This window comes from Pithys albifrons, chromosome 4, assembly GCF_047495875.1.
Source record: "Pithys albifrons albifrons isolate INPA30051 chromosome 4, PitAlb_v1, whole genome shotgun sequence".
NCBI classification, from domain to species: domain Eukaryota; kingdom Metazoa; phylum Chordata; class Aves; order Passeriformes; family Thamnophilidae; genus Pithys; species Pithys albifrons.
In genome coordinates this window covers 30,471,531-30,485,812 of record NC_092461.1, presented here as the reverse complement: position 1 = coordinate 30,485,812, position 14,282 = coordinate 30,471,531, and the positions used below count along the sequence as shown (strand labels likewise).

General features: G+C 46.5%; 1 protein-coding gene across 1 annotated transcript in view; it reads right to left on the bottom strand.

Moving 5' to 3' along the window:
* PTP4A3 (protein tyrosine phosphatase 4A3) overlaps window positions 1-2,956 on the bottom strand; it is a 42,431-nt gene extending 39,475 nt beyond the window's left edge. The window contains exon 1 of the mRNA XM_071553758.1: window positions 2,813-2,956. The gene's annotated coding sequence lies outside the window, so the exon portion shown is untranslated. The remainder of the gene's footprint in view (window positions 1-2,812) is intronic.
* Between the last annotated feature and the right edge of the window lie 11,326 nt (window positions 2,957-14,282).

Sequence of the window (14,282 nt, the reverse complement as noted above, 5' to 3'; positions counted from 1 at the left end):
CCATTCCTCATGCAAATTAGGCAGAGGAATTAGGAGACTGCATGTTCCATTCTGCCTCAGCTTCACCGCCTGGGCCAGACGCATCGCATGGCACTAAAGTCAGGCAGATACAGTGGGACTAAAAAAAGAGTGTGGTTGTTTTTTTTTTTCTCTTAAGGCCGTATTGCCTTTCACGGAGACAGTATTTATAGGTAGAGCTGTTGAAATTTTAAGGGCTCCTTGCCACAGGAATCTGGTCGCATCTCGTGTTTGCGAAGTGGCGTAACTTGGTAAAAATGAACATTTAGCAGACTGATGGGTGCTGCTTTCCAGCCTTAAGTTTGATTTAAATAAGCAGGGAAAAAGAAAAGATGCAAAATGAGCTGTGCACGCCGTTGCCATGTGCCACATTCTGTATTTTCCAGATTCAGAGCGTAAGGAACACGGGACTTCACACCCGCCGCTGGACCGGCGCTTTCCTTTTCTGTCAACAACCGAAACCCTCCCAGCTTTCAGGGGTGTTTATTTTTGCTTTCAGTTTGGTTATCCATGGCACACATAAAGCCTCCTCTGCAGTTTGTTTTATGGCTGAAAAACCCCGACACGGTTCAGCTCCAGAGCGGTAAAACTCGCTCTCCCCGTCCAAAGCCGCCCGGGAACACCATCTGCCAACACACCGCAGCACACAATGCCCAGAAACCACACAGTCTTGGCCCAAAAGCTGGCAACTTTCTTACACAACAGCTCCCTACACTGCTAAAACCCTTTTTAATTTTAATTTATGCTATAAAAGTAAGTTACACCCTGTCCAAAGACGCTACCACCCCGCTGAGCATGTCTGGATGCTAAACTTTGATTCTCTATGGCAACGTGCGTCTATTTAAGACAAAACCCAAACCATAATTAAAGTTATTCATAGGATCTTGTGTTTACTGTTTGCTATTGTAATATCAAGTGCTGTTGGCTTTCAAGCCACTCATTTCCACGGCTTGCAGGGGATGATGAAGCTGCCTAAACGTCCGGGGTTTGACGTTTCTATGGGCACTTCAGCAGTCAAATCAAAGAAATGCACGTAACAGGCTCATCCCAGTAGATGCTTCTCATCCAGGATTGCCTTGACTGGAAGTCAGCAAGTGATTATTGAGCTACCAAGACACATATAAAACAGCTGCAACAAAAGCTTTTTGCTTCTGCATAAGCAGAGCCAACAGGGCGACGGCTTGTGGCACATTGGGTGACACAACTATTTCCAGCCTTGTGGAAGTTAGCATTTTAACATTCCAAAAAGGAACAAATTCCAGGTTGCAGCACTTACCAAAGGTTAAAAGCCTCTGCCTTCCCTTGCCCAATTGTCAAATTTGGTGGTTGCTACTAGCACCAGACATCCCCAAAAAGCTGCTGTGCGGGACTGTGTCCCTACTCAGCACCTGGAAGGTTAACTCTGAAGCTCAATGACAACACAGGTAAGTTCCTGGATGTGTATCAATACTGGTGGGCTCACAAAGGCTGGAGCTTTAAATCCACCTGCAGCATTCTCCACACACTGTGTTGGTAACGAGATGGTTAAAAAAAAGAGATCATTGTAACAGTGGGATTTAAATCCAGCTAACAGCAGGGGAGGGAGATTCATGATATTTCGTATACAAACAAGTCACCAGCCCCATTTATTCCCACTACTCTTTCCACTCCTGTCAATAAATACACTACTTCATTAAGGCTCGGTTTTCTTTCTGTTTTAGCTCCTCTCCGCAGAGAGATGAAGCTGTAACTGAAATTAACTAGAAATTGGCAGCGACAAGAACTTGCCAGATTCCAGCTAACTGTTTGGATTGGTAATCCCAGGTGCATGCAAAAATCCACTTTACTTAAGGCAGAGAAAGGCATGGGGTGTCCTCCTGCTACGTGACCTGCCTGCTCCGGGAATGGGAACTACCGGCATTCCCAAGCCCCCATGCCACGGCCAGGCCAGCTCCTTAGCTCAAATATGGGATCACCGAGTCATTCAGGTTGGAAAAGCCCTCCCAGACCACCAAGTCCAACCCTCAACCCAGCACAACCACCACGTTCACCAGCGAATTACGTCCCCAAGTGCCACATTCACATGTTTTCTGAACACTTCCAGGCACGGTGATTCCACCTCTTCCCTGGGCAGCCTGTCCCGAACATGCCCCGGGAGAGCCGTCCCTGCCGCAGCCAGCGCAGCCCCATCCGTCTGACGCCGCTTCCCCGCGCAGAGGTGGGAAACATCCACGGGGATGCCGAGACCGGACAGCCTGGATGGAGCGCGGCGCTTCCCCCCGGGGGCCCCTTGTGACACCGAGCGCCGCGTCCGGCCCCGGGGGGGTGGAGAGGCCCCGCGGAGCGCTGGCAGTGCCTGCGCCGCATCCCACCCACGGAGCTGGGATGGGGGTCCGCCAGGATGCTCCGTGTCGGCACCGCGGGGTGGGGGACTGCGGCATCGCGTGGGCTCCTCACGGCGCTGTGGCGGGCGGGGAGGAGCGTGTGTGACACTCCCCCGCACTGTAGCTTGCCTCCCTTCATTTCGGGTTACATCAGAAGGGGAAAAAGGAAAGGTGGGGGGTCACGGTGCGGGGACGGGGGGGAGGAGGGGCAAGCAACGCTGTTGGCCCCCCAGCCACAGCCGCGGGGTGTCCGCACCGGGGCCATCGCCGCCGAGCCTCCCCAGCCCCGCCGCGGTAACCCCGCGGCCGGCAGCGTTCGGGCCCCCCCCCGCCCTCCCGCATTGTTGCGCGGGCGGACCCACGTGCCGCCACCGCCGCCGCTCCCCCTTGTCCCGCAGCCCCATCCCCAGCGGCCGCCGCCGTACACTGACCTGCCCGCCGGCTCGGCTGCGCTGGGCTGTGCTCCGCTGGCCCCCGCTCGGCTCCGCTCGCCGCCCGCCCGGCCGGCCGCGCTCCCCGCTCCACTCCCGCACATGCGGCCGCCGCTCCCGCCGCCACCGCCCCGCGCGCGCCCGCGCCCCTGGCCCCGCCCCCGCGCGCCCCCGCGCCGTCACGTGCCGCCCCGCGTAGCCAATGGGGATGCAGCGAAAGAAGAGGGGCGGGGCCGGGGACGAGGGGCGGGGGAAAGGGGCGGGGTCACGCGGGAAGGGGGCGGGGCCAGGAAAGGAGTGATGGGGTGAGTGCAGAAGGGAAAAGGAGAAAGAAAAGAAAAATCGAAATAAAATAAAGCAAAGAAAGAAAAAGAAAAAGAAAAAAGAAAAAGAGAAAGAAAAAGAAAAAGGAAAAATAAAGCAAAAAAAGAAAAGAAAAAGAAAGAAAAAAAGAAAAAGAAAAAAGAAAAAAGGAAAAATAAAGCAAAAAAAGAGAAAAGAAAAAGAAAGAAAAAGAAAAAGAAGAAATAAAAATAAATGGCAAAGAAAAAGAAAAAAGAAAAAGAGAAAGGAAAAAGAAAAAGAAAAAGGAAAAGAAAAAGAAAAAGAAAAAAGAAAAAGAAGAAAAAAGAAAAAATAAAGCAAAAAAAGAGAAAATAAAAAGAAAGAAAAAGAAAAAAGAAAAAGAAAAAGAAAAAGAAAAAGAAAAAGAAAAAGAAAAAAGAAAAATAAAAGAAAAAGGAAAAAGAAAAAGAAAAAGAAGAAATAAAAATAAATAGCAAAGAAAAAGAAAAAAGAAAAAGAGAAAGGAAAAAGAAAAAGAAAAAGGAAAAGAAAAAATAACAAAAAACAAAGAAAAAAAAGAAGAACAAGAAAAGGAAGACAGAAAAAGAAGAAATAAAAATAAATGGAAAAGAATAAAAAAGAAAAGAAAGAGAAAAAGGAAAAGGAAAAGAGAAGGAGAAAAGAAAAAATAAAACTAAAAGATAAAACTAAAGAAAATAAAAATAAAAGAAAAAAGAAAAAGAGAAAGAAAAAGGAAAAATAAAATGAAAGGAAAAGGAAAAAGAAAGAGGAAAACTAAAAGAAAAAAGAAAAAGGGAAGGAAAAAAGAGAAATGGAACAAGAAGGGCTGTCCCACCTGGAGAAGAGAAGGCTTCAAGGAGACCTTGGAGACCTGCCAGCACTTAAAGGAGATACAGGGGAGCTGGAGAGGGACTTTGGGCAAGGGCTTGTAGGGACAGGATCAGTGGAAATGGCTTTAAGCTGAAGGAGGGCAGGTTTACTCAGATATTAGGAAGAAATTCTTGACTGTGAGGGTGGTGAGGCCCTGGCACAGGTTGGGCAGAGAAGCTGTGGCTGCCTCAGCCCTGGAAGTGTCCAAGACCAGGTTGGATGGGGATTTGAGTAATCTGAGCTAGTGGAAGGTGTTCCTGCCCATGGCAGGGGGTTGGAACGAGATGATTCTGCAGGTCTCTTCCAACCAAAAATATTCTGTGATTCTGATTCTAAGAAGAGGAAAATGAAGATGATAGGAAGGAAGATGAGAAGGAAGAAGAAGACGGTGACAATGACAAGGAGGAAGAGGAGAAGGAAGGGGAGAAATAAGAAGGAAGAAGACTGAAAGGGGAAGAAGAGGAGGAAGAAAGAAGGCAAAGATGGCAAAGGTAGCAAAGGAGAAAGAGGAGGAGGAAGAAGATGAGGAGGAGGAGGAAGAGAAGAAGAAGATGAAGAAGAGGAAGATGAAAATAACCAAAGATAACAAGGAGGAATGTGAGGAAGGCAAAGAGCAGTCCTGGAGGCAGGGGCAGGGGCAGCAGCCCAGGCCTGGGCTGAGTGCAGCACTGACCCCCCTTCCCCCAGGCAGCACAACCTGGGCAGATGTCCATGATTCCCCAATTCCCTGACAGCCAAGCTGGATGCAGGGAGGAGACTGCCCGTTCCTGAAACCATAAAGGATATATTTGACACCTTGCCAGAGGTGCTGGGTACCTGTGAGGTTCAAGGGTCACCCAGCAGGTCACTGCCTTGGCTCTGGAGTGATTCAGAAGCTGCTGCTTTACAGACAAGGGCCTCACCTCTGTTGTCGACCTTTGTGTATATAAACCCCTGTGTAGGTCTGTGCTGTAAAGAGCTACCATAAATTCAGAGGAACAGGAACAGAACACCTGACATCATCATAGGTTGCCTTTTTCATTGATTTCTGATTTATTGTGGACTTTCTTAGCAGAAATTACCTCAGAGGCAGCCAAGGGCTTCACAGACTTCAAAGGAATTATAGGGGTTTGGGGGTGACAGGCACAGGGGGATGAGGTGATTCCCCAGGAGACACATACTAACATGTAGAAATGAAGATCAGGAGATCCTCAGATGTGCTTGCATTTCAAGGAGTCTTTTTTCTCTTCCCTGAAAGGCACTAAACTGAAGCCCTCTAAGCAAGAACCATCTGACAGTGCTTTATGTTTCTAAGAACACTGCTAAAAGTACACACAGCTCCTCTTTGGTTAAGAAATGACCTGGAATCATAGGATCCAGAATACTCTGAGTTGAAAGGGACCCACAAGGATCAATGAAGTCCAGCTCCTGGCCCTGCACAGGACATCCCCAAGAATCACACCATGTACTTGAGAGTGTTGGCCAAACACTTCTGGAACTCTCTTCCAATGCCTGTTCCAGATGTGATGCTTGGTGGGATGACCACTTCCCTGCTGAGCCTGTTCTCGTGCCCAGCCACCCTTTGGGTAAAGAACCTTGCCTTAATATCCAATCTAAACCTCCTCTGACACGTGTTATGTCGTTACATGGCACAGCTGTGACCTGTCACACGACCTGCCATGACCTACAGCAAGTCCTCTTGCAGAATTTGAGAAAGGTTGATTTGGCATATGATGGTTTCTAGGAGAAGAAAAGAGAAGGGTGAAAAAAAAAGGAAAGGAATCATTAAAAAAATCAAGAAAAAGAAAGTAAGTAAGTTAATTTTACCAAAGTTTCTTAACACAATGAATCTCATGCAACCAGAGTGTATGTGTGCAAATAAAGAAAATGGATCATTGAATAGAACTGTGGAATCTGATGATTGATTCCAAAGGATATTCAAGACATTTGGTGTCTGCAAGTTTGAAACCCTCATCTGGGTGAAAGGTATTTTCATTCTCTCCTTCCCCTTCCCCTACCCAGGCAGAGGCAAAGCATAAGCTTAACCTTGATTAGACATCAGCAAATTCATACCTTGAAAAGATGTCTGCCGAGAACAGAAAAAAACCTGTGACTTCTCTTGCTGTCATTGACATTTGTGTCCCACTGTGTGACTGCCTGCTACATGTTCAAAGTAAGAAAACTATCTGTTTTTCACATCAATGTTTTTAATGAAATACTCGGAGTTTGACTTTTGGTGGTGCTCAAATCAGTCTGGCATAACCTACGGAAAGCTCTGGAGGGCACAAGCCTTCCTACTAATGCTGATGATGGTAGGGGTGATGGAGAAGCCCCCCTGCCACTGCTTTCTTTAAAAGCCAAAAAATTGAAAACTGAAACAAACAAACAAAAATCTCCGAAAGAAAAACAACTTCACAGCTGCTCTGCTCAGTTGGGTATTTTGGGTCAAATCTTTTCTTGTTAAAACAGCATGACCCCTTTCCCTTCCACGGGGACTCCCAGGCATGAGAGGGAACTGTGTTTGGCTCCGAGGGAATACGTTTGTTTTTCTGTGTCCTTTATTGTTTGTAGAACGACAGACCCGCCTTTCCTTCAGACACAGCAAATGCCAGTAATCTGGTTTTATTTAGCAGAGAACCTGAGAGCAGTGGTTGGCAAAGCTGTTCTTTGCTTCCCATCTGAAATGTCACACGGCAAATTGTAGCGCTCGAGCACAGTCCCAGCTTGACAGACCTGGCAGAAGAAAAGGGGCAACAGCAGGAGGCTCCACCACATTCCCTCAGAAGTGCTGTCAAACCCAGCTTGTTCTCTCTTGCATGGGTGAGGCTGAAGGGTTGCTGTGCCTGAGAGTGTTGCTTCTTGGCTAGGGGTGTAAATTCACACCAGTTTTGCTGCTGATTTTTGGCTACCAGAGAATGGGAGCATATCCTGAGTAGGGGAACTTTTGTCCATTGAAAGCTGGAGGGGGTATGGAGGCATTAAAAATTCATAGGCAATGCAACAGAGGAACACCTTCAGGTCTCCTGATGAGCCTGAATCCATCTTCAGTCTAGCCCTGCCTTGTTTCTCTGAATTTTAGAGAAACAGGCAGAGAGAAATGTTTCTACAATCAGGTCACCGCCTTAAGAGGATCAACTAGGCTTCATGTTAGCTGTAATTTCTGAATTTGAATGGATTTTCAGCACAAATATCGACAATCTCCTGTGCACGTGAGCATCCTTGAGCATGTTTTTCAGCCTAATGCGTCGGAGGGATTGTAACCTCTGCAGAGATGTTAATCCCACCAGGCTGTGTTTGCCTTAGTGGAAAGCCTGGCTATGTTTTAATGTGTGCTTGTCAAAGTGCTGGTGATACAGCTGGGACACTTTCCTGGTGAAGCCCACGCAGCCTTCGTGTTTGCAGAGAAGATGGAAATGCAATCCATACACCTGCTCTGTCTGAATTTCTGTAATCTTTTTTTATCATGGTCCTTCCCTGCCTTTTCTGTCATTTCCATTTCAGCCAGACTTAGCTTTTTTCAAACCATTAACAGTGAACTGATGGAAAAAATAACTCTGCTTTTGCCACCTGCAGACAACACCTCTCATAGCTGCTGTGTTGGAGGAGGAAGCAGCAGAAAAGTGATAATTCTGGGTTGGGAAGGTTGCAGGAGAAACCACTCCTCCAGGGTAGGAAGTGAAACATGAATTCCTGAGATGTCAGTGTTAATGTTCCACACTGATGCCTCCTTCCCATTCACTAACTGTTCAGATTGAACGAGTGGTCCCCTGAGTTTCTCAGCCACTGGAGCTTGTGTCTTGCCCCTCTACACCAGGTATTTCTGCTCCATTGGTGAAGCAGTTCTCACATCTTGTTCCTCTGGGACTGCAACATCTGAATGAGGTTTCCTGAAACATGAAAAGCTCATGAAAAACAACCTGGATTTCTTCAGTTTGCAGAAGCCCCCAAAAATGCTGTATATTCACTAGTGGATGCTTTTTCTTTCTGAGAGACATAAAAAAGCTTTCAAAAAAAATCAAAAAACCCCAAACCACCTCACAAAAACCCCCAAATCCAAACCTATGCAATAGTTCAGATTCAAAATTTATTTCGTTTCTTTTGGATTTTTTTTAGTTTTGCTTTTCCTCCAGGAAAGGCTCAAAAAGGAGCACTTAGCTCCATTAGAAGAGTCATTTAATAGCGGGACCAGCACTTGGAATTCACTTGAAGGCACTGACTAATTCAGCACATGAGCGAAACTGAAGTTCACTCATAGGTGGTAACGCCTTTCTTTTTCCCACACTCATCAAAACCTTGTTTGCCTACTTCACAGATTCCCCAGGTATTAATAGCCAGCAAAAGCTTCAGAAGAGAAAGAGCTGGGTCCAGAGACTCAGAGGTTTCATTTGCATGTCAAACAGATGGGGGAGGCTATGAAGGGAACTCTACCACTGCTGCAGATATCCTGGCTTCTTGCAGCTGCCTTCCTACACGGCTGAAGCTCAGTCCTGCTTTCTCAGGCACACGGCATAGTCTGGGGCTCTCCTCTGGGCTGAGAACGTGGTTAAATCCTTGCAGGCACCACAACGTGGGATGGCATTTTAACCACATCAAGGAAGGCAGGATGGGTCTCCTAGAGCAGGGCTTCTTCACATGCGGTCCCTGCACTACTGGTGGTCCCTGGTGTGCCTGAAGGTGGTCTGCAAAATGATTGCAATTAGGGAAATGAAACCATACATATTGCATTCCCACACATGCAAGCCAGCCATAAGAAAGGAGATGAAATAACCATAACAGAAAAATATTTTGAGTTTTAGGTCCTGGTGATGATTCTTTCAGTGATGTGGTCCTCAAAGTTTGTGCTTTTTTTTGGTAAAGAAGTTGAATCGATTTAAGGAGGTTGGTGTGGGCAGCTGGCTGCCCCACTTCATCTGGCACTGGAAGCCTGGGCTGGTACGTGCTGCAAGAACCCTGCTCGCTGCCAGAAGTTACCTGCAGCCAACCCCACATACCTATTCAAAGCACCTTCGTTTTCCTCATTGAAGGACATTCTTGCATAATCTTCCTTGAATGATAAGGAACAGTGCCTACTTTCTATCTCACGCCCAGGCTTCCAGACTTAGCCAGGCCTAAGGAAAGGACTGTTCTGTGTAACCAGCTCTGTCTGGGAGTGTAGACACATCCTAAGGACATGATACTATCGGGGTGGGGGGAGAGGGTGTTGCCCCAGGCGTCCAGCAAAGGTGAGCACTGGGAATGACAGGTTGGTGTGGAGAGAGCAACTGGAAAAGGGTGAGAAACACTGCACTGAGAAAGTTCTCTGTGCCTCACCGGGGTTTCCTCCCTTGGTCCCGTGAGAAAAAACCCCACAGTTCTACATTTCTTTTGTGTAGGGTGACTTTGCTGTTTACTCAGGGACGGATTTTTGAATGGTGCTGCTGGAAATTGAGCAAGGGAAGAGAGCTCGCCCACCTTTACCTTAACCTCAATAATGAAGTGTCTGGATTGCCAGATGAACCTCAAATAACATGACCTGACACCATTCAAACCAGTTGAGTCCTGGGGATGTACATGGGGTAGATCTCTGGCCCTGATTTGTTCTCCTGCGAGATCCATGGGATCTCACTTGATTGGTCATGCATTCATCCCTGTATGGATGGATGTTCTTAGAATAGATAAAAGCATCCTTGATGGAGTTTAGCTTAGACTACTTTGGTGAAACCTAAAACTTTGGTAAAAAAAACAATACCTGGAGTATCAGCTGACCTTTCCAAGGAGGTTTGGTTGCATTCAGCAATGAATGTAAAGGAAACTCATGTTTCCTGGGATGATTGAGGCAGGGGATGAATGAATGTTTGCAGCTGGGAGCATGGGGAGTAGCAGGGCTGTTTTCCCCTTGCAGAAGTGCTTCTGGTGATCCACCACAGGTCTACACTGTTCTAGGGGACAAAAATTACTGGTTCTTAAGCTAAACTCGAAAAAAAATCTTACTTTCAGTCCTCATGGGCCATGGTTTAACACTGATGGTGGCAGCAGAGTGACTGAACCTTCTAATGGTCTCCTTTCCATTTCACAGAAAGTGGAGGCAGTCAAAGGTTAAGTGACTTTCCCAAGGTCATGTAGGAAATCAGTAGGGCAGGAGCCTGGTCATTAGGACATCCTTTCTCCAGAATACAACAAGAAGTGGACCAGAGGTTCAGAGAAAGAACGGGACTTGCCCAAGGTTGTGGGATCATCCCATCTCCTGAGGCACTTGCCTTGGCAGCAAGATTATCACATACTTCCCGTACTTCCACTGCAAGAAGTGAATGGGAAGGGGCGTGTGGGGGAAACAAGCCATTTGCTATTAATTCAGCCGAGCTTGACTGGACATGCACAAGCAATCTGGAGAAGGAAATAGCTCTAGTTCTGTCTGGTTCAGCAGAAACTCCGCCCACAGAAGCTTTCCGGCAGGAAATCAAGTTACAAACATTAAATGATCTGAGCAAATTCTCATACACTGATCCTACCCTGGGGACAGGACACTTTTGCAGGCTGCTTGTTGAGGCTGTAGAGTTTGAGATACCTTAACCCTTTCTGGAGTGGCACTTTCAGGGCATCACAGCTTTTTGTGCTGGCCAGGTTGGAGAGATCACAAGTAGGAAAACTGAAACAGATTTACAACTGTTGGGGTCATTCATCAACAAAGAAGCCCTGAAGCTTTATGTGGAGGAAAGATGGGGAGGGCTGGGGATTCATTCTTCTACTTGCTTTTCCTACTGAAAAATTGAGATCTGTCGACAATATGTTTCCTTGAACACCCTAAAGATGACCAAAAAATGTGTGGTTTCTGGCACCGGCCTGATGGTACAAGTGAAACCTCTCAACAGAGAAAGAAACCAAATTGTGTTTGTGCTGGTTCAGACTCTTTGTTTTTCATTAGCACAAATGCCTGAAAAACAATAAGTTGCCATTGAAAAAATTCACCTACTGCTTCAGCTAAGGGTTAAGATAAATTGTAGTCTGCATTTAAATGATATAGTGAACCTTGAGGAAATAAACCTTGATGCTTGCTAATAGCCCTGAGATTTAAAATGAAAAAGCACAGAGAGGAGGGGAGCTTTTCTTCTCACATAATAGGAAGCAAAAAGAAGCACAGCTCATATTTTTTTCTTTATCCAATTACTGGTATTGCAGATGAATGTCTGACACTGAGACAAGGGGGGAGGTGGAAACTGCCTGCAGAGACAGCAAGGCTGTTTTTCACATGCTGGCTGGTTTTGGGGGCTTGCAGTCTCTCAACACATTGCTGGAGAGTGGGAAGGAGGGGATGGCCCCAGCTAACAGTGCTTTCCTCTCGAGCTGTGCCTCAGGTTTCCTTTTCCTTGCTCTAAGAAGCAGAGCATCTCTTGATGAAGGTCACAGCTTTGATCCCCACGGCTGGCTCTCGTGTTTATGGATGGCCATTATTAGTAACACAGGGTAGTGCATGCACTGCTCCGTGCCTGCCCTTGTCTGGCTGTGAGGGAGCAGGGGCAGGATAACAAAAGAAAGTATAAATAGACCCTTTTAAAAAGCCTGTTAAATGGGAATAGACTTTTAGGGAGGAGTGAGAAAGAATGAGGTGTGTTACCATAGGAACTGCCAATACTTTATTTAAGAAGGGCAAAGAAACAAACACCACAAAAAGGCAAAGCTAAGAGAAGTTAGAGATTGCTGAACTGATCTATCAGGATACAGACATGGAAGGGCCAGGTAAGAGTAGGGAGTTTCCACTAAAGCTGTGCTGAAAAAAATCATCCCACTTTACCTCTTGCAAAGTGATCTGGAAAATGTTACTATGAAATGTGTGCTTCCAGTTAGGGAAACTGCATTTCCAGGTTTTTTGGTGGGGTGGAGTCTGTGGAAAGGCATGAGAACAAATGTCACATTGGTGAAATCAACTGGAGCAAAGGGCCACATTACCTCTGTCCAACCTGAACCTACCTATGGCAAACCCCTTTCGGTCATCCTGATATTAGAGAAATAGCAGAGGACATTTCTTCATGTTGACATTGAAGGAATAGTTTATATTATTTTTATTATTTGATAATGAAGATTGATGATGATGATGATGATGATGATGATGATGATGATGATGATGATGATGATGATGATGTTGATGCCCCATCCATGAAAGTATTCAAGGTCAGGTTAGATGAGACCCTGAGCAACCTTGCATAGTGGAAAATGTCCCTGCTCATGGCAGTGGGTTGAAACTAGATGATATTTAAAGTCCCTTCCAACCTAAACCATCCTGTGATTCAATGATTCTGTAGGTCCAAAACCCAATTCAGTCTTGACATAGGTACCTCTGAAAAGCAGACACTGCTGTGATGTCAATTCTGCTCCTCCATCTGGATCAAATTTTTTGCAGACTTTACTTCTCAAAGTAGCTCCTGCATTTCTGTCTGCAAAGTCAGGTCCTTGCAGCAGGCAGAAGTGTTCAGGCTTCTTCAGTTTTTTCTCCAAGCTTCCACTCCATAAGAAAGACCAAAATAAGCTTTAATCATAGGATCAGGAACACTCTGGCCTGGAAGAGATAATCTGCAGCACAAATAATGGCAAAATAATGGCAAATAATGGCAAAAAAAATGTTGTTTGCAAGGCAACTTTGTAGGATTCCTGGGAACAACTAAAGATCAATGGGTCAAACAGATCAGGCTGGTGTGGTCTGTGTGTATTGCAAGTGCAGGGTGAGGGGCAGGGCTGCACATCCCAGCCCAGAGTGACCTGGCCTTGCAGAGGCCAAGGGCAGAGATGGCTGAGGGCTGGCTGGCGTAGGTCTGGTTTTGGTGGTTGGATGTGATGCTATGCAGGAATGGCTGCACTGCTCCTGCCTGGCAAATAAGAGCTGCTCCCAGTCTGGGCACACCTTGAGTCAGCCACATCACTGGGAAGCTCCAGCTCCATTTCCAACCCTTCCATAGCATAATGCTGTGGAACCTTGGGTCAATTCACTCCACTGGATCTGCTTTTTCCACTAGGGCCATGTTTCCATTTTTGTGTTCTGTCTCAAACGTGTGCATACTGTAGACTGTCTGGGAGTGGGAATATCTTCTGGTTGTTGGTATAGTGCTAATCAAAGTGAGACCCTGATCAAGAGAGGGCTTTCAGGAACTCACACAATGCCAGCTCTCAAAAATTCGATCTGAATGTCTTTTTCTGTGTGTCACATGAAAAGGAGGGACAGAAATGCAAAGATTTCTTGTCCCACCTGTGTTAATATAAAGTTATTAGCTATAAGTGTCCTCGGAACAATCAAAGCTTTATGAACCCAGCACTGGCTGTCTAACAATGTACAGAACACAGGCTGGAAAGATTTTTGACTTTCCTGTGAGGACCACACTTTACCCAGGGAGGACTTATTAGCTATAACCATCTTCAGAATATCGAAGTCTTGTGAACCCAACACTGCCTGTCAAGCAATGGACAGCACACAGGTTGGAAAGATCTTTGACCTCTGCTATGAGACCACACTTAAGAGCCAGGGAGAACTTTCTCTATGAAGATATTAGCTATAAGCATCCCAGAACACTGAAGTCTTATGAACCCAACACTGCCTGCCTAACAAGGAACAGCACACAGGCTGGAAGGGTCTTTGACACTCTGCTGTGAGGACCACACTTAATAGCAAGAAAAGAACTTTCTCCACAGCAGCTCCTGAAATAACTTTTATTAATACAAGTATATGACAGCTATTGTGGGTTTTGCGTTGCCAGTGATAACGTTTAGCTGCATGATTGTATTTAATTGATGACCAAAAACCCCCAAAGAAACCAGCACAAAACACAGAGACAAGCACACCAAACTTAAGTTTCAATACAGCAGTGTAGCCCTACCACGACAGATCTAACGACAGAAAACTACTAACCAGAAACACAACAACCTAAACCACAAATCTAGAACACAAAGTAGAAGGCTGTTGTAGTTTGGGATTATTATGTAAATTCTCTCCCCTGCCACTAACTGCCCATGCCAGCAGTTAACAAAAGAAGTAGTTAACTGCTGATCACTTGGATGGGGGCAGGTTTGTCTCTTTTGGTTTTTTTGGGGACATCTTTTTTTTCTTAGCTCGGCAGAACACGGGAGCGGTGGTGGCCGAGGAGGGAAGCCACTCTGCTGGCTACTGCTGGGGCTTCTGGCTGAGATGCTGGGTTTTTTTTCCTTGCCGCTGCTGTTTCTCCTGGTTCCTGCATCTGGGATCCCGACCTCTGTTGCAGTCTGACCACCGCCTGCACTGACCACCGCCTGCACCGTCACAGCCTGCCCGCCCCGGCCGGGGCAGTGACCCGGGACAGAGAGAGGTGTGCAGCTG